A 20,026-nucleotide genomic window follows, 5' to 3' on the forward strand; every position below is an offset into this window, starting at 1 on the left:
AATAGAATCTCTTCGGACAGATGGCGACCTCTTCGGATTGTACCCATCTTTCTTTTCCGGGTATCCTTCTTTTAGATGGACCTTGCCCTTACCACTTCCTTCTCTTCGAACGCACAGTAGTCCTCAAATGGGGCCTAGGCCCACTACGTTAGATTGGCCCTTCCCCCACAAGTACAATATATAAAAATGGAGAACTTAAGCATTGATTGAGCTGGGGTCAGATTTTGCCACATAGGGAAATCAATGGCTTTAAGTGCATAAAATTGAGATGGTCTCTTATTTTGTCATACTTAAAAACAATAAGTCTAGGAAAAAAAAAGGCTAAAATGGGCATTTGCGCATTTTGTCAAAATTTTCCAGCAAAATGCCTTTGTTTTGAAACTATGTAGCAAAATGCCCTGTTTTAAACTCGATTTTTAGAAAATTGAGTTATGTGAAATCAAACTAAAAAAAAACAAATATTGAACTTGAGTTCCATGTAAAATTTCTCACATTACTCGATTTTCTAAAAATGAGTTTCAAAATATGAGCATTTTGCTAAATAGTTTCAGAACATAGGTATTTTGCTACATTTTTTGAGAAAAAAGGGCAAATGCCTATTTTGGCCCAAAAAAAAAAAAAAAAAATTCTAAGAATTCAATTTTTGTCACAATCATTAACATGATATATTGTAACTTGTGCACGATAAAAGTAGTACTAGTAGTGGACCTAGTGAAAGTATGCTCTCAATCACAACAGTTCATATAAACAATTACTAAAATAATGTATTCCTAATATTACTCATTAAGAAATAAGTTTTTTAATATTATTTATTATTATTATACATGTTTATTTTCGGTAATGTAATATCACTAATTGATATGAAACTCACGCAAGGGAGAGAAGTAGAGGAGTCCATGCATGTGATTTAGTTCATGAGAGGTAACAAGCTTTGTGTTGGGAAATTGCCTCAAATTCCTAATGTACCTTGATTTAAGTTTTCTTGGCATGGAAGGGTAGGGTTTTTTAATTGGGTGTGGGTGAAAAAACTTTTCCTTTATATGGAAAAAGGTTTCTTATCCTAGAGTAATTGGTTTGGTGGCTTTTGCCTTAAGGTTTTCCTACATGGGGAGAAACTCTTAAAAAAACATGGAGTTAGTTTCTTCATAGAGTAGTTTTGGTATTTATCTACTTTGGTGTGGTAGAGTCAATAGGTATATTAGAGTTTTGAAATTGTGAGTTTGTGTGTGGATTTTGTGTATGTTTGCGAGTTTTGCAAGTATTGTTATGTGAATATTTGAGTTTAGTGTTTTAATTTAATGATACGAGCAATTATTATAAAGAGGATGCTGTGGATTGAATTTCTATAATATCTATCCAATATATATATATATATATTAAGATTGATTGTAATCCATATAGTTTATTTTAAATTTTGATTGGTGAACTTGAATTTAGAGTTTGTTGAACCATTATGAAATTTTTGTATATTGTATAATTATGTTATTTTTTTTCACGTGAATATGCCTCTGCTAACCCCAAATTACCACACTTTACTTTTAAACAAGCCAAACCAGAGATCACAGAGCCAAAAAAAATAAAATAATAATTGCCAACTTCCGACATCCAAAAATTATGCCTCTGGCTCCTTGATGGAAGTACAAATTTCTTCACTTTTAATTTTTTTTTTAAGACCATTAAAAAAAAATTAAAATAGAACTTGTCCCAAATTTTAAGATTAAACATAAAATTTTGAGATATGTTATGTTCACAATATTTTCACAATACTTTCACAACAAATCTTAGGTTACCAATTGTTAAGGCTATTACTAGAAGGCAAGAAAGTAATTGCAGTTGTTGATTTAAATTAAAACTTGTAATAACTTGTTAATTAGGATTTATTATGAAAATATTTGGATGTAATATTTCTCTAAATTTTTAAACACCTCAGCTGTGACAAATATTCTTAAACAAAAAAAAAAAAAAAAAAAAAAAAAAAAACCTTTCGCTGAGACTTTAGCTGGGACCTTAGCTTGCTATGATGTTAATTGCTATCCCATGCCAATCTTCTTTTGTTAAACAGCAGGAACAGTAATGTTTGCCCCAAAAGAAATCAGTAATGACCCAATGTTGTGTACTTGTGTACCATGGACCATGTTTGNTAAGATGTATGACATACATCACCCAAATGATTGCCAATAAGTCCCCTTTCCTATAGGGATTTTAATTAGGTGCATCAAAAAATCCAATATCTTTTCTATATATTTATAATCCCAATGGAATTTTTAAATTATTAATTTAATAAATAATTATAAATTGTTGTAACTCAAGTTAAACCGAGTGTAATTTGATCTTAATTTATATATATGGGTTAATTCTATCAAGTTTCCCTGATTTGATCCAACAACTCAAAACCAAAATTCAGCTATTTTAAATATATAATCTTGCTGTTTCATAATATTTATGCCAAATTTTGAGCTAATTGATTTTTTTTAACCATCTAATTACAAACTTGTGATTTGTGTATAATTTTAAAATTAAAACCAAAAAAAAAAAAAAAAACTTAAACCGTATACATGTTATGATTAGATAGTTATTAATCTCTAATCTTCTTAATATTTTGCAATCATGGATGGTAGAAGGAGATAATGTAATCTTATAGTTGATTGGTCAACAAATAATTATAGAGTAATAACCTATCAGTTTTAGTTTAATCACATCATCTAAGAGATTTAAAATGGTCACTTTAATGGGGATTAAAAATATTTATGGGCTATCAATTATCCTAGCTTTGAGACTCAATACACAAAATAATTAACAAACAATTTTCGTCAATCTGATCAAAAGGGAATATACGTTAGGTAGAAAAGCTTTGTTTTCTTACTCCGCATGCTTCATAAGAACTGAGCGTAGCCGCTAGGCTAGATGTTTTACCAATTGGCTAAACCTAATAAGTCACAACTACTCATTATGCATCTCAGCTATTTTTTTAATTTAAATTATATGATTTTCTTACTTAGATACAGAAATGAAAGGAAAGCCTATATATATCTCCAGTTAGATCTTAAAATCTTACTTCCAATTTTATGATTTTAAAAAGTCAAAACGATTTAAATAAAATCTTAAAATTAAATATGTAATATCTCATTAAAATCCTAATTTGGAGTGTAAGATCTTAAACAATACCGTACCAATCTGTTTAACAACTAGTTGATATTTCATAGAGTGCGTGGCGCATTTTGAAATATTTAGTAAAAAAAAAATTATTTTATTATTTTATATGTTATAATATTTGGGAAATCAGCTCTAATTACTTGTGATGAGAAAGTGAGTAAATATAATTCATGACAATTAATATAATTAATAATTAATTCGGATTCGAAATTAGGTATGAGTTTACTACTCACATCAACACATGAAGGCTTAGCAATATTGTCTTAGGAATTGCATATAAAGGCATTAACTTGCAAATAAAATGAGTTAGACTACAAGCACAACCAAAGGTGACATGCCTTAAAATATGACAAAATATGGACAATTCAAAGTTTTGCGAAGAGAGAAGATTCTACACATAGATAAAAAAATCTAAGAAACTTACTTTGGATTTGCTGTATTTGGCATAAAAATGTTGTGTATAGTGGGACTATAGTAAATGAAATTATTTTAGATCCCCAAGGGCTGTTCTTAACTAATGGGCTTGGGCCTTTTAAACCACTCCCCCAAAAGTTCCTCTCAAATGGGCTTGGGCCACGTAGGTTGAGATAAAATAGAAGAAAAAAATAAGGCATTAGCCTAGTATTCCTCTGCATGTTCAAGCGCAAACACACACCCACAATAAATAAATAAAATTTAAATGGGGAAAAACGAAAAAGTGTGAGGGTGAGGAAAAAACACTTAACAATCAGTGTATGGCAAATATGTCGGGCTTTTTAATAAGAAGAAAGAAAAAAGAAATAATGCCTTAGACCTCTTTTTGAAACGAATAAAAGTTTGATTCGGCTACAATATGATTATTTATTTCAACATCATCTTGAAATAAACAAAATGGCGGAATCACTTCCATAGTTTCAACCAATCAAAGCAAACAGTGATAAATCTATAATGACAGTACTGTTAATAATGATAATATGTTACAAATAAACTCTTCTTTATCATCTAAACAAGCCAATTGCATTCTTCCACTAAAGCTGTCTCCAATCAACCTAAGTCAATGTTTTGATCTTCTGGATGAATTAAAAATGCACCAAGTTTAATAGCAATGATTAACTAAGACCAAAATCTCCAATCAATCTAAGTCAAGGTATTGAACTTCAAGATTAATTAAAAATGAATAAATCTTAATAGCCATCATTAACTCATTCGATTCTTTGGAAACTTTAATAATCGGACCGCTAATTCTGCTCCAGGTAGACCAATATATTGCAGGCAAAGATGACCCAACATAAATAACCCCAAGAAGTGTTTTTCTTTTCTTTTTTTAGTATCAAAATAGCCCCAATTAATTAGTTGAACAAGACACTGTCTCCAATTGTCCAAACTGAAAATTGGCATTCCAAGCGAAAGGTCGAGACGTGTTTTTGGTTCGTTCCACATGCAGTCAATTTGTGTTAAATCTTAGGCAAGCTGAGTTTTTTAATTTTCATATGAGACCTTCTCTCTCAATCATTTCACCTCTCATTCATTTTCATTTACTTATAAATGCATTATATTGGTCGGTTCTAATTAATTCAATTAGTAAAGTTTTTTGTTGTGCCTTGGTTTTGAATCATGCATATACTAAAAATCAATAATATTTTGATCCGATAATAAAGAGAAATTATTATAATGTGAATGTCATATACTAAAACCTGGTCATGTCTTAAAAAAAAAAAGCATTCTAAGGAATGTTTCCCACTTGGATCATGTTAGTTGTGGTTCCAAATATTTCTTCTTCTTCTTCTTCCTCTTTCTTTTCATTCTTTTTTTTTTCCTCCTTCCTTTTTTATTGATTCTAAGCTTTGCAATCAACAAACTCCATGGTAAGGGGAAAGAGGATTGGGAACTCTTCCATTGTGTATTAAAATAAAAGGTTTATTTTTCTCAATGATTTTAGAATTGTACCATTTCCTAGCAATATAGACAAATGACAAAGTATTTGATATTATCTAGATATCTCACATCCCTCTCACGTGGGAGTGAGTCTCACAAATGAAACTGCTGTGATGTATCCTCATGACATAAAATAATAATTGGTAGACGAGCCTTTTAGTGGGTGGGAGGGGAAGTTGAAAATTTGTAAATATCCTTTCTAATATATGTAAACTAGTGGCATCCTTATTATAAGCTATTCAAGTTATTATAAGTTAATCCAGTTAGATGGTAGAGGAATTCAGCCCCAAAAAAAAAAAAATGAGATTGTGTAGGAAAAAGTCTTGTTTGTAAGATTGTACAATGATGACGGGCATTCCATAAATTATATACTTAATATATATATATATATACCTCTAGCTAGATGGGGTCAAATTTTATTGGGTGGAGATACCAATTACCAAATAAATAAGCCTAACACATCCAAATGCCAATATTATAATTCCTCATAACTATACTAGTCATTTTTTATAATTCCACTTCGTTGACAAATTCCCATTAGCTAGCCGTAGAAGTTACTATTACTTATTAGAAACTAGCTAGTACTAGCCGGGCAAGGTCGGCTGTGTATTACAAGTGCAATGACCTTAACAACACAACTTTGGTTTAAAGAAGATACTCCAATGTTAGAAACTCAACTGAATTTTGGAGTCCTCCTGTAGCGTAAGCTATGGGATCGTACGAGAGTTCTGCTGTGATTCTTCGAACAAGTTTGATAATGGGTATGTAAAACATATGTTTTTTGTTCTATATTTTAGATCCAAAATTAGAACTCGAATTCAGTATGAAGCCGAAGTGTTTAGTTGTTTTTGTTTTTGATTTATTTTGTGGTTGGAATGGAACCTTTAGTTAGGTAGGGTCAATGCATTCTCTGGGGGCAGCAATTCATGGAGGATATTCACTTACAAGGAGTTGCATACAGCAACCAATGGATTCAGTGAGGAAAACAAACTTGGAGAAGGAGGTTTTGGAAGTGTTTATTGGGGAAAAACCTCTGATGGTCTTCAGGTAATCGTACTTATTTTTTGGTATGCCCATGTCATAATAAATATTACTATTTGTCTCAAAAATTTAAACCATTAAAAAATGATAAATTTAATAATTTAACCATTATTAATGAGTACAATATATAGGTGAAATTTTTAACTACGTACTATGTAGACAAGATTCGAATTCAAGATAGCCGTATATTCTATCTATCACTTGTCAAAGTTCATTTTGCTATTGCTCAATCATCCATGATCGCGAGGGTGATCTTACTATTGTATAAGTTTGGATCATTATTGTGTTTTTTTTTTTTTTTTTAACTTTCTTCTGTGCAGATAGCTGTGAAAAAGTTGAAGGCAATGAATTCCAGGCTAAGATGGAATTTGCAGTGGAAGTGGAAGTTCTAGGAAGGGTTCAGCACAAAAATTTGTTGGGTCTTAGGGGATATTGCGTTGGGACTGATCAAAGTCTCATAGTTTATGACTACATGCCAAACCTCAGCTTGCTCTCTCATTTGCACGGCCAATTTGGTGTTGAAATTCAACTAGATTGGAAGAAAAAATTAATATTGCAATTGGCTCTGCCGAAGGCCTCCTGTAAGTTGAACTTGTTCAATATGTAACATTTGACTGCTATATATATATATATAATATAAAAGCTATACTGATTGGCCAAAGTGTTGGGAATTAAACCGAAATTCCAACCTGTGAGAAAAAAAAAAAAAAAAAAAAAAGAAAAAAAAAAAGAGAGAAAATAGACGACAAAGAAAAAACAATCACAAGCACAAGACAGTATTTACGTGATTCAGCAATTTGCCTACGTCTACGGAGTTGCAAGGATTTCACTATTATCAGGAAAAAATACAAAGTGCGGCTACAATGTTTTTCTCTCTCTCTAAAAACACGACAACACAAAAGCAGAAACCCTAATCACAAAAACGGCCATAGACTAAGCCTCAGAAAATCTCCCATTAAAAATCACGCAACATTATTTGAGTCGGGTTGAGTCGTCAACCGGATCAAACATAAACTAGGCTCCACAAAGTCCAACGAATCTCCCACTTTGAGACTAGTTCAATCACCAACATCGGCCACTATCCTCCAAAAGCAAACCCTTATCCCTACAACTCATCCTCCTGTCCTCAAGCTAGAAGGGCCAACTCAAGCCGCACACAGCTTCAGCTTTTCAATAGTGACACCCTTAGTCAACATGTCTGCCGGGTTCTTAGATCCACATATCTTCTCAAGTATTACCAGCTTATCTTCAACAAGATATTGGATAAAGTGGTATTTTGTTTGTATATGTTTCGACTTTGAATGAAAAGCCGAATTTTTAGCAAGAAAAATTGCACTCTGACTGTCACTATGTAGAATGCCCATCTCCTGCTTCTTACCCAATTCATCTAAAAAACCATGTAGCCAAATCATCTCTTTTCCAGTTTCAGTTGCTACAACATACTCAGCATCTGTAGTAGACAAAGTAACAATCTTTTGCAGATTTGAAGCTTATGATATAGTTGTACCACCCAGAGTAAATACAAATCAAGTAGTACTCTTTCTACTATCAATATCACCAGCAAAATCAGCATCTACATAACCCTGCAATTTCAAACTTGCACCTATGAAGCAAAGACATGTATTTGATGAACCCTTCAGATATCTCAGAATCTACTTGACTGCCTCTTAATGCTACTTTCCAGGCCTACTCATGAATCTGCTCACAACTCCCACTGCATGTGCAATGTCTGGCCTTGTACACACCATAGCATACATCAAGCTGCCAATAGCTGAGGCATAGGGCACCTTGCTCATATGGCCCCTTTCTTCTTCTGTCTTTGGTGATTGTTCTTTGCTTAATTTGAAATGACTACCCAAAGGTGTACTCAGTGGTTTAGCTTCATTCATGTTAAACTTACTAAGAACTTTCTTCACATACTCTGAATGCGAAAGTTTCAATGTACCATTAGCCTTGTCTCTAATGATTCTTATACCAAGGATTTGCTTTACAGCTCCCACATCCTTCATTGCAAACTGTATTGACAATTGCTTCTTCAAATTATTAATCTCCTCAATGCAAGACCCTACAATAAACATATCATCCACATATAATAGTAATATGATGTAAGAATTGTCAAAAAACTTAACATAGCAACAGTGATCAGCTTCACATCTTTTGAACCCAATTCTATGCATAAAACTGTCAAATTTCTTATATCACTGTCTAAGAGCTTATTTTAGGCCATACAAGCTCTTTCTCAGTTTGTAGACTAGATTCTCTTGTCCCTGAACAATGAACCCTTCTGGCTGAGTCATGTAAAAGTCTTCCTCTAAGTCACCATAAAGGAATGTCGTCTTTACATCTAACTGCTTAAGATATAAGTTTTCTGCAGCCACCATTCCCAGCACCAGTCTAATTGTTGACATCTTCACAATTGGAGAAAATATCTCTGTGTAGTCAATGCCTTCCTTCTGCTGGAACTCTTTAACAACTAATCTGGCCTTGTAACGTTTGCTACCATCATGCTCATTCTTTATTCTGTATACCCACTTGTTGTGCAAAGCCTTCTTTCCTACTGGCAATTCAGTCAGTTTCCATGTGTGATTCCCTAACAAGGAATCCATCTCATCCTTCATAGCTAACTCTCACTTGCTTGAATTCTCATCTTACAAGGCTTCATTAGAACACTCTAGCTCACCACCATCAGTCAAGAGGAGATAATTTAAAGCGAGTGAATAACGTTGTGGAAGTCTAATGTTCTTGGAAGATCTGCGGACTTCAGCCACAGGTGTACTCTAATATACCTGTGAATCTACATTCTCCTTATCTTCTCCACCCCTTTTCTGGACGATACTTTCAGTCAATCTATCTAAATTGACAAACTCAAATTTTTTTTTTATCTATCTCTATAACATCTGACACTACAGTTGACATGTCCTTGTACATAACTTGTTCATTAAATATCACATTTCTACTTCTTATGATTTCCTGTTTTGTTCATCCCAAAACCTACAGCCAAATTTCTCATCACCATAGCCAATGAAAAAACATATTTTAGATTTGGCATTAAGTTTACTATGAGCATCAGAATCAATAAGAATATAAGAAACATAACCAAAAACTTTTAAATGTGAAAACTTTACTTCTTTACCGCTCCAAACCTCCTCGGGAAGTTTGAACTCCATGGGAACTGATGGCCCTCAGTTTATCAAGTAAGTTGCAGTGCTAATAGCATCATCCCAGAAAGTTTTTGGTAGTCTAGCATGCAACCTCATACTCCTAGCATGCTCATTGAGAGTTCTGTTCATGCGCTCAGCCACACCATTCTGCTGTGATGTCCCAAGAATGGTTTTTTCCATCCTAATTCCCTTTGCAGCACAATACTCACTGAACCCTCCATCTATGTACTCTCCTCCATTATCAGACCTCAAACATTTTAGTTTTAAACCTGTTTCTGTCTCAACCATGGCCTTTCACTTCTTAAAATTTTCAAATACATCAGATTTATTTTTCAGAAAATAAACTCATACATTTCTGCTTGAGTCATCAATGAAAGTGATATAGTATCTTAAACCTCCAAGGGATGCAACCAGAGAAGGTCCCCACAAATCAGTGTGTACTAACTCCAATTTTTCAACCTTCGATGTTTTGCCAGTTTTTAAGAAGCTCACATTTTTCTGCTTTCCTAAGATGTAGCTTTCATACTTGTCAAAATCAACGAACTTCAATTCTGGTAGTTTCCCATTTGACAGCTGCATCTTCATCCATTTCTCACTCATGTGACCAAGTTTGCGGTGTCATAGGCTTGTATCAGTACTTGCTTCAGCAACTGCAATTGTGTCTTTTGTACTTGAGGTCATCTTGAAAGTGCCAGTCTTCTTTCCACGAGCCAATACTCTAGCTCCCTTTGTAACCTTCCAAGTACCACCAACAAATAGTATTGCATGCCTTTCATCATCAAGTTGTCCAACAGAAATCAGATTCCTCCTCAAGTCAGGAATATGTCGAACCTTCTCCAGTAACCAAACAGATCCATTCGGCAACAATATCCGGACGCCTCACATACCTACAACATCCAAGGCTGAACCATCAGCCAAATACACCTTACCAAAATCACCTGCAACATAATTCTGTATGATTTCTCAGTGTGGAGTGGTATGAAACGAAACTCCTAAGTCCAAAACCCAATAATCAAGTGGACTGTCTACTGCAAGAAGTAATGCATCCTGTACCTCTTCTGTTACAGCATTAGCAGAAACATCTTCATTCTTCTTCTTAGGACTTTTACATTGGTTCCTAAAGTAACCTGTTTTTTCACAATTCTAGCATTGTACTTGTTGGCCTGATCTAGATTTACTTCTATTTTGATTAGTATTTCTGAATTTTGATCTGCCCCGATTTGAATTTCTTTTATTACCTCTGCCTCTTGTCTCAAGGTTTAGGGCAGAACCAAATCCTGAGATTTCACCTGCATCTCTTTTATGAATCTCCTCAGTCAGAATTAAATCTCGAATATCATTGTACTTGAGCTTTTCATTTCCTGTAGAATTACTTACTATCATCCTTATTGCCTCCTAACTGTTTGGCAAAGAAGCCAAGACGATCAGAGCACGAATCTTATCATCAAAATCAATTTCTACAGACAACAATTGATTTGTGATAGTGTTAAATTCGTTTAGATGTTGTACTACTGATGCATTCTCTGCCATTTTCAAATTGAACAGTTTCTTCATCATATGCACCTTGTTGTTTGCTGACGGCTTTTCATACATACCAGACAAAGCCTTCATCAGATCTGCTGTGGTCTTTTCCTTTACAACATTGTGTGCAACAAACCTAGACAGAGTTAACCTGATAACTCTCAATACCTGTCTGTCAATAATAGTCCATTCATCAGCCTTTATCGGCCCAGGTTTTGTCCCTAAAAGAGGCAGGTGCAATTTCTTCCCATAAAGATAATCTTCAATCTACATCCTCCAATACGCGAAGTTTGTGCCATCAAACTTTTCTATTCCAGACGCCTTTATTGCTTCCTCTACCATTGCTCCCACTCAAACCTAACCCTAGGCTCTGATACTAGTTGTTGGACATTAAACCGAAATTCCAACCTGTGAGGGAAAAAAAAAAAAAAGTAAACACACGTCAAAGAAAAAACAATTACACGCACAAGACAGTATTTACGTGGTTCGGCAATTTACTTACGTCTACGGAGTTGCAGGGATTTCACTATTATTAGGGAAAAATACAAAGTGCAACTACAATATTTTTCTCTCTTTCTAAAAACACGACAACACAAAAGCAAAAACCTTAATCACAAAAACGGCCATGGACTAAGCCTCAAAAAATCTTCCATTAAAAACCACGCAATATTATTCGAGTCAAATCAAATCGTCAACAGGATCAAACATAAAATAGGCTCCACAAAGCCCAACAAAAACCAATGTAAATAGTTGGTTTACTAATGAAATTTGGATTTCACATTCCACTTATGGCCGCTTAGATGACTAATATGTTGTATATATAGTTATATATAAGGATAGGTTGTAATAATGATGTTTGAGTTTGGAGAATATGGTTTCATAAAGTGAAAATTCAAGTTCTGGAATTTTTTGAGTGAAAATTCAAAAATCTGAATTTTCTGAAATTTTTTGCAGAATTTTTTGGTGACTGTTCAGAAAAGTTGAAGAGGTTTCAATTTTTGTTAACCGTTTTATAAAAAAATAACTAACTCTCCTTACGTGCATTTTCATGAAACATACGTGTCTTTTCATGAATAGAGACTTATGTTCACTTGAAAAATAATTAACTAGTTATACGTGTCTTTTCATGAAACATAACCCTATGGGTATAAATAGAGACTTATATTCACTCGAAAAATAATACAAGGAACAAAAGAAATCCTGAGGTCATTCTTTAGAATTGCTATTTGTAGAACCCAACATCTTAATTGTATCTTGGAGACAAATTTGCGATAACCCTTTAACAACAAAAGTGTGGGGGGCAAATATTGTCTAAGGAAAACGATAAAGTGCCTCCAAGTTATCTATTTTCTGTTTGTTTTTTGTGTTAACTTTATTCTTCTATTATTACTTTGTATAATATTCCCAATATAATAGACATCAAACAAGTTGACTTTGCTTTACCAAGGGTATGTAGAAGTCGATCTGTACAAGCTTAAGTTTTCTATAATACTAAGTACGCTGGCGATGCCAGATTTTTCATTCAAGTTTCACAACATAACAAAGAGCATCTAAAAGCCGCTAGCTAGGAGGAAAGATCGTGAAACACTTTATTCATGGCAGATTAATAGCTGCAAATCCATCCTAGAATAAAATTGTAAAATAAAAATCTCATTAGTCCTACTTTTAGCATTTCACTTTATATAATTATAACGGTAGTGTGTTGTATTTCCTTAGATTTTTTATTCATTCTCAGCAAAAAAATTAGTTTTTTTTTATTCATTTTAAATTTTGATTCCTTATTAAGGGGAGAAAATGTAATATGTTATGATTAGTGAAATATAAAATAAAACATCCAAAAGTGAGACACAGGGTTTCTTTGAAATTGACCCTTTTTATTCAACAAAAAATGAACAGTAATTTCCTATAAATGACCTAAATGAAATGTAGTCTTCAATTTCTAAAATAATCACACTGCAACTAAAGCCAAATAAATTTGTTCCAAATGCTATGTAATTAGAAAATCAAAGGATTCATACATTCAAATCTAACAAGTTTTTCACCTACTTTTGTTGCTATCAGGCACTTGCACCATGAGGTATCACCACACATCATCCATAAAGACATAAGGCAAGTAATGTGCTTTTGGACTCAGATTTTCAACCCCTTGTTGCTGATTTTGGATTTGCAAAGCTTATTCCAGAAGGTGTTAGCCACCCACTATAAAAAACTAGGCCTATAGTGGCGTTTTAAAACAATGGGTCTATAGTAGTGTTTTCTACGGCCTATAGCAACGTTTTTACAAACACCACTATAGGTCTAATAATAGCTGTACAATAGTGGCGTTTTTTGGACCTGTAGTGGCATTTCAAAAACGCCACTATAGGCCCAGTTTTTTGTAGTGATGACTACTCATGTTAAGGGCACTTTAGGATACTTAGCACCTGAATATGCCATGTAGGGAAAGGTTTCCAAGAGTTGTGATGTGTCCAGTTTTGGAATTCTCCTACTGGAGATTGTCACCGGAAGAAAACCTATAGAAAAGCTCCCTGGAGGCGTTAAGAGGACAATAATCGAATGGGCTGCACCACTCATAGCCAATGGAACGTTCAAGGATCTTGTTGATCCAAAACTTAGAGGGAGTTTTGATGAAACTCAGCTGAAACAAGCTATTGAAGTTGCTTCTTTATGTGTGCAAAGTGATCCTGATAAGCGACCTAACATGAAGGAAGTGGTTAGCCTTCTTAAAGGGCATGAGCCAAAAGGCACAGTTTTGCAAATGAAGATTAATAGTGTTAAATATGAGGAAGCACTTCTGGCACTTGACCAACATAGTGATGATGATGGTGCTGATGAAAGTAATGGTTATGGGATTTTTAGTGCTTTGGAGGAGCAGAAAATGCAAGACCCTTATAAGCGCCATGAAGATTAGAGAATCACTAGAAAAGTCTAAGAGAGATTGTGTTTCCTCTTGATTTATCTATGCGAAGATGGTTTTTTTTTTTTTTTTTTTTTTTTTTTTTTTAAAAAAAAAAAAAAAAAAAAAAGTAAACACACGACAAAGAAAAAACAATCACACGCACAAGACAGTATTTATGTGGTTTGGCAATTTGCTTATGTCCACGGAGTTGCAGGGATTCCACTATTATTAGGGAAAAATACAAAGTACAGCTACAATGTTTTTCTCTCTCTCTCTAAAAACACGACAACACAAAAGCAGTAACCTTAATCACAAAAACGGCCATGGACTAAGCCTCAGAAAATCTCCCATTAAAAATCACGCAACATTATTCGAGTCAGATCGAGTTGTCAACCGGATCAAACATAAACTAGGCTCCACAAAACCCAACGAAAACTAATGTAAATAGTTGGTTGACTAATGAAATTTGGATTTCACATTCCACTTATGGCCGCTTAGATGACTAATATGTTGTGTATATAGTTATATATAAGGATAGATTGTAATAATGATGTTTGAGTTTGGAGAATATGGTTTCATAAAGTGAAAATTCAAGTTCTGGAATTTTCTGAGTGAAAATTCAAAAATCTAAATTTTCTGAAATTTTTTGCAGAATTTTTTGGTGACTGTTCAGAAAAGTTGAAGAGGTTTCAATTTTTGTTAACCGTTTTATGAAGAAGTTACTAACTCTCCTTATGTGCATTTTCATGAAACATACGTGTCTTTTCATGAATAGAGACTTATGTTCACTTGAAAAATAATTAACTCTTCATACGTGTCTTTTCATGAAATATAACCCTATGGGTATAAATAGAGACTTATATTCACTTGAAAAATAATACAAGGAACAAAAGAAATCCTGAGATCATTCTTCAGAATTGCTATCTGTAGAACCCAACATCTTAATTGTATCCTGGAGACAAATTTGCAATAACCCTTTAACAGCAAAAGTGTGGGGGGCAAATATTGTCTAAGGAAAACGATAAAGTGCCTCAAAGTTATCTATTTTCTGTTTGTTTTTTGTGTTAACCTTATTCTTCCATTATTATTTTGTGTAATATTCCCAACATAATAGACATCAAACAAGTTGACTTTGCTTTACCAAGGGTATGTAGAAGTCGATCTGTACAAGCTTAAGATTTTTATAATACTAAGTACGTTGGTGATGCCAGATTTTTCATTCAAGTTTCACAACATAACAAAGAGCATCTAAAAGCCGCTAGCTAAGAGGAAAGATCGTGAAACACTTTATTCATGGCAGATTAATAGCTGCAAATCCATCCTAGAATAAAATTGTAAAATAAAAATCTCATTAGTCCTACTTTTAGCATTTCACTTTATATAATTATAACGGTAGTATGTTGTATTTCCTTAGATTTTTTATTCATTCTCAGCAAAAAATTAGTTTTTTTTATTCATTTTAAATTTTAATTCCTTATTAAGGAGAGAAAATGTAATATGTTATGATTGGTGAAATATAAAATAAAACATCCAAAAGTGAGACACAAGGTTTCTTTGAAATTGACCCTTTTTATTCAACAAAAAATGAACAGTAATTTCCTATAAATGACCGAAATGAAATGTAGTCTTCAATTTCTAAAATAATCACACTGCAACTAAAGCCAAATAAATTTGTTCCAAATGCTATGTAATTGGAAAATCAAAGGATTCATACATTCAAATCTAACAAGTTTTTCACCCGCTTTTGTTGCTATTAGGCACTTGCACCATGAGGTATCTCCACACATCATCCATAAAGACATAAGGCAAGTAATGTGCTTTTGGACTCAGATTTTCAATCCCTTGTTACTGATTTTGGATTTGCAAAGCTTATTCCAGAAGGTGTTAGCCACCACTACAAAAAACTGGGCCTACAGTGGCGTTTCCCAAAAACGCCACTATAGGTACCCTATGGTGGCGTTTTCTATAAACGTTGCTATAGGCATAGCTATAGTAGCGTTCAGGAAGTCCTATAGTGGTGTTTTAAAACAATGGGTTTATAGTAGTGTTTTCGACGGCCTATAGCAACGTTTTTACAAACGCCACTATAGGTCTATAATAGCAATACAATGGTAGCGTTTTTTGGACTTATAGTGGCGTTTCAGTTTTTGTAGTGATGACTACTCATGTTAAGGGCACTTTAGGATACTTAGCACCTGAATATGCCATGTGGGGAAAGGTTTCCAAGAGTTGTGATGTGTACAGTTTTGGAATTCTCCTACTGGAGATTGTCACCGGAAGAAAACCTATAGAAAAGCTCCCTGGAGGCGTTAAGAGGACAATAACCGAATGGGCTACACCACTCATAACCAATGGAACGTTCAAGGATCTTATTGATCCAAAACTTAGAGGGAGTTTTGATGAAACTTAGCTGAAACAAGCTATTGAAGTTGCTTCTTTATGTGTGCAAAGTGATCCTGATAAGCGACCTAACATGAAGGAAGCGGTTAGCCTTCTTAAAGGGCATGAGCCAAAAGGCACAGTTTTGCAAATGAAGATTAATAGTGTCAAATATGAGGAAGCATTTCTGGCACTTGACCAACATAGTGATGATGATGGTGCTGATGAAAGTAATGGTTATGGGATTTTTAGTGCTTTGGAGGAGCAGAAAATGCAAGACCCTTATAAGCGCCATGAAGATTAGAGAATCACTAGAAAAGTCTAAGAGAGATTGTGTTTCCTCTTGATTTATCTATGCGAAGATGGTTTTTTTTTTTCTTTTTTCTTTTTTTTTTTATTTTATATCTTTGAAATTGAGATATTTTAGCCAGTTATTGCTAAAGGACAACGGTATAGATTCAATGAAGATGAAGTAAGATATATGAACAATTATAAAAATAAAATAAAATAAAAAGCAAGAAATATTAAGGCAGCAAAAGGATGGATTTTCTCTCCTCCATTTGGATTAATGGAGAGAATTATGTTCACATATGTGAATTAATGCAATTCTAGAATTCTGTTTACAAATAGTTATCACATGACAAACTAATTAGTGATCTTATTTTGAGCCTGAAGCTGAATCATCACTAAGAGTAACCCCTTGAAGGGACTGAACCTTGGTAGGTGTCAAGCATGTAAGAAAATTTGTTGTGGGAAGAACGTCACATACAAATGCAACAAAAGCTTATCAATAATTTTTTTACATGAAAAATCATTAGATTAGTATCAGAATTAGAGCTAGTGGCCGATGTATATAGTGGCATTTTTTGTGCCCCTCTATAAATCTTATCAGGGTTCAAAGTCAAATTGGGGTTTTATTTATATTAGGCGAAGGAATGAATTTTAGCCTATGGGGATAGGTTGGCAAATCTCATAATATTTTACCCTATAAAAAAGATAGAGACAGCCAAAATAGGAAAATTAAGCCAAAATTTAATTTAGTTTATTGACTTTTACTTCAACCTAGTCCACCGGACCGCTTTATAAAAATGAGTCTATCTAGTCTTTTTTGTTCAAATCTAATAGCAATTAAAGCCTTATAATTTATAAACGTGTTTTTAAAATATAAACTAATACTTATCGTACAACAAGATCTATTAAATATAAAAACTCATGAATGTTTTTGGTTAAATTTTTAATAATAAAAAAATTAACTAAGTGGTTTGTTAACAAATTTGGACAAAATGGTCTTAGGTACAATACTTTAGGTGTTGTCTTTTAAGATTTAGTCATGTGACTACTTAACTAAAAAATATATTTCCATCCCATGAGAAAAAATCAACATAACAGAATATTAAGAGACTTAAAGAACAATACCTAAATATTGTACCTAATACTTGCCCTTTTGGCTATATGACTAAATTGATAAAAATTAAATCTTAGGGACTAATTTAAAAATTAAAGCAAAAATCAAGGGATTAAATTTAATTTTAGCAAAAAAAATTATATATCTATAAGATAAACCACAATGAGCATGCGAGATTTGATGCAATCATACCACAAAGAAACATGCTTCAAACATGGTTAATTAAAATATACATTGTCTAGTAATTAATAAAGTTTCTAGGTAACTTCAGCTCATGAAAGTATATTTGGTAATTTATTCAGATGCTCTTGTCCAAACCTTATCCTTAAAAGAAACACATCAGCTTATTCGAAGCTGAAATCACTGTCGTCATAGTCAATAATCTCATAATATGATGATGGTCCAGGTCGAGAACTGCTAGAGCCCTTTGCACGCCTCCTTGACTCTTCCCTGTAATACTGCATACTCTCACGACAAGCAGCCTCGAGTTCTTCATCAGCAACACGTTTAGCTCTCTCCTTTTCTATCTGAAGTGTCTCGAGGCTTTCTTTGATAGCTTGCTCGATTGAAGCTTTCTCCTCTGCATCAATCTCTTCTGTATTAGGAGCTTCATGTGGTGGAGCATGAGGTTCAGTGTACATTTTTTTCATATCCTCCAACTTTTCTCGGTTCATCCTTTCGATACTCTCCCTCTTAAGTGAGAGCTCGATAAGATGTTCCTGCATCAGCTTAATCACATCGTGAGGGCACTTATTACATGCAATCACATCTCCTCTTTTTTGAGCAAGGTGTTGCTTGAGACGACTCACGCCACCCCACATGGTGTGTCCACAAAAATTGCAACGAACATGACTATGGTTTCCATCAATCATTTGGCAGTATTGCCAAGCCATATCAGTCAGTCTTTGTCTCCTCATTATGAACCTACATAAACATTTATAAGCTTTCTCGTGGTACAAGTTAATAATAATTCAATAATCGACAATAGACTTAAAATTTCTAGCTAGACTAAAATGAAACTGAAACCTAGCGTTTGTGTTAACTACTTAAAAATCTACTTTGGGTTTCTGTCCAAGTCAATCATGTTTATAATTGGAAATTGCAATCTTTGTTTGAACCACATTTGGAATGAGAGACGTGCCGGCTGAGTTGAGGCTCACTATAGCAAAATTCAACTTTGAACGAAAAGGGCTTCCTTACAAAGAAAATGAATTTTTTTAATTTAAAAAAAGACCTATAATTTTTTATGGAGTTTACCCTTCCATAACCTCCACGGTTTAAGCTTTTCAAAATCAAATTCATATAGTTAATAAAATTTTAAAATCGATAACTAATTTGCAAAATATAACAATTTTTGAAACGGAAAAAATATACACCTCTTTTTCTTTGGTATGTTCATAGAATTAATAATTTCATGTTACTAAATAAAGATCCTTTTTGAATTATAAGGTAAAAAAATATAAATTTATAATACAATTTAGTAATATAATAATTGTAGAACTATATAAAAGTAGAAACAATTTTTTTATGCGGAAATGTGATGCGATGAAGATGCTGATGATAATAATAATGATAATATACAAGACCTAAACAATTGAATAGGGGCCGGATCAGAAATATAAATGGAAAATAAGATTCTAAAATGTGAGGACAAGCAAAGCATAGATAATTGAACCATTCGGGGGCAAAACAATACATCAATAGTTAGACCACTCTTAGTGTGATGGTCAGTCCATAAGTCTAAAATTCTTGTAAGGTGAGGGGCAATAGAGAGGGTTCAAGTCTTAAAGAAGAAACTTTACACATATACATTTATATTATGCTATAGTAGAATTTCTATCTTGTATTAAAAAAAAATACATTAATAATTATGGGTACAAAAGATCAATTGAGATATCAAAAGACAAAATATGACAAAATCAACTAAAGTATATATATGAATGCTTAAAATTATTGCCAATATATAGATCATGGAAAATTGTCTGAAATAACTTTCCTCACAAATCCTAACTATGTAGTTCATTCTCACCTAAAAAAGAGAAACAACCACCAGATATTCACCTAGCATAAATGGTGAGAACAACTAAACCATTTAAGGGCAAAACTACACTACTTAATTGAATAATTTAAGAGCAAATATTAAATAATTGAACCATTCAAGGAAAAAATTATATTACATAATTAGGGGCACAAAAGATCAATTGAGATATCAAAAGGCAAAACTAAGAAATCAACTAAGGATATGAATGCTTAAAATTATTAGCAATGATCAAGGAGAATTGTCAAAAATAACATCCCTTATAAACCCTAACTCTGTAGAATCGATCTCACCTGAAACAGAGTAGAACAACCACGCGATCTTCACCTAACATGCATGAATGGTGAGAAGAAGGCTATTTAAATTCAGTCTACATCGAGATCTCCGCCAATTTACGCAAATGGTAATATTCAAGTTAACCTTGGTTAACTTTTTGAAGTTACATCTTACTTATGGTAAAAACAAAAATTAAAATTAAAAAGAGACAATGTATGGTGTTTCCTTGTCATAAAATG

At 33.3% G+C, this 20,026-nt stretch overlaps 2 pseudogenes; both read left to right on the forward strand.

Moving 5' to 3' along the window:
- Positions 1-5,776: 5,776 nt before the first annotated feature.
- LOC112022238 (PTI1-like tyrosine-protein kinase At3g15890) lies at positions 5,777-13,722 on the forward strand (annotated as a pseudogene).
- Positions 13,723-15,369: 1,647 nt separating this feature from the next.
- LOC112010703 (PTI1-like tyrosine-protein kinase At3g15890) lies at positions 15,370-16,393 on the forward strand (annotated as a pseudogene).
- Positions 16,394-20,026: the final 3,633 nt, after the last annotated feature.

The sequence above is a fragment of the Quercus suber genome, unplaced genomic scaffold (genome assembly GCF_002906115.3).
Source record: "Quercus suber isolate HL8 unplaced genomic scaffold, Cork oak 2.0 scaffold_151, whole genome shotgun sequence".
Classification (NCBI taxonomy): domain Eukaryota; kingdom Viridiplantae; phylum Streptophyta; class Magnoliopsida; order Fagales; family Fagaceae; genus Quercus; species Quercus suber.